Consider the following 891-nt stretch of genomic DNA (forward strand, 5'->3'; position numbering starts at 1 on the left):
ATACATACATACATACATACATACATATATACATACATACATATATACATACATACATACATATATATATATATATATGTATGTATGTATATATGTATATATATATATATATATATATATAAACTTAAAATGAAATAAATACTAATTGATATTGAATAAAGAACTAACTGTTCATTTTTCTGTTTAAATGAAGAAAAACAAACTTTCCAGAGTTGCACCCATTCCTTCTAAAAAAGACATTTTTTAAACTGGGCTGTCTGGAGTTGGATTCAGATATTATGATTTTTGTTGTAAAAAGTCAATTCATTTCTTTTCATAATATGATATTTATTCATTCCCAGTACCCACCAAGTCCAAACAACCCTCTGAATGCTGATTTACAACCAAAAATGTTTAGTACAGTGAAACAGCGTGCCGGGGAGGAAGGAGGTGGCAGGAGGCTGTACAGTGTGTGCAGGACGGGGGGTTGGGGAGGGGGGGGGGTACTGCGGCGTTGGACCACACAGTCGAGATGCAATGACACAGCTTGCTGACGCTGTTAAAGTCACACACACACACACACACACACACACCCTCTGTCTGACTGCAGAACTACAGAAACATAGACCTAGACACGATAGTTTAAAGCAACATTATCCAGATCATTGTTCCTTCTTTCCCTCCTGCCTCTGCTTGGAGAATCAACACTCTCAAGCTCCAGAAGATGAGCCTGAAAGAAAAACGTGCATTCTTAATTCTTACCTGTCGTTTGAGTTGTGGCGTCTGCCAGAGGTTGAGCTGTTCCTCAGAGGGATGCTGCTGTGGAAAGAGCGAGCATTAACGTCCGTCCTCTGCTGCTCTGTCCGCTCTGTGCTGCTCTGTCCGCTCTGTCCGCTCTGTGCTGCTCTGTGC

General features: G+C 40.4%; 1 protein-coding gene across 1 annotated transcript in view; it reads right to left on the bottom strand.

Moving 5' to 3' along the window:
* The window catches only part of LOC119422995 (glycine receptor subunit beta-like), a 24,350-nt gene extending 23,488 nt beyond the window's left edge, over nt 1-862 (bottom strand). The window contains exon 1 of the mRNA XM_037690406.1: nt 742-862. The gene's annotated coding sequence lies outside the window, so the exon portion shown is untranslated. The remainder of the gene's footprint in view (nt 1-741) is intronic.
* Nucleotides 863-891: the final 29 nt, after the last annotated feature.

This window comes from Nematolebias whitei, chromosome 16 (assembly GCF_014905685.2).
Source record: "Nematolebias whitei isolate Nwh7 chromosome 16, NemWhi1, whole genome shotgun sequence".
NCBI classification, from domain to species: domain Eukaryota; kingdom Metazoa; phylum Chordata; class Actinopteri; order Cyprinodontiformes; family Rivulidae; genus Nematolebias; species Nematolebias whitei.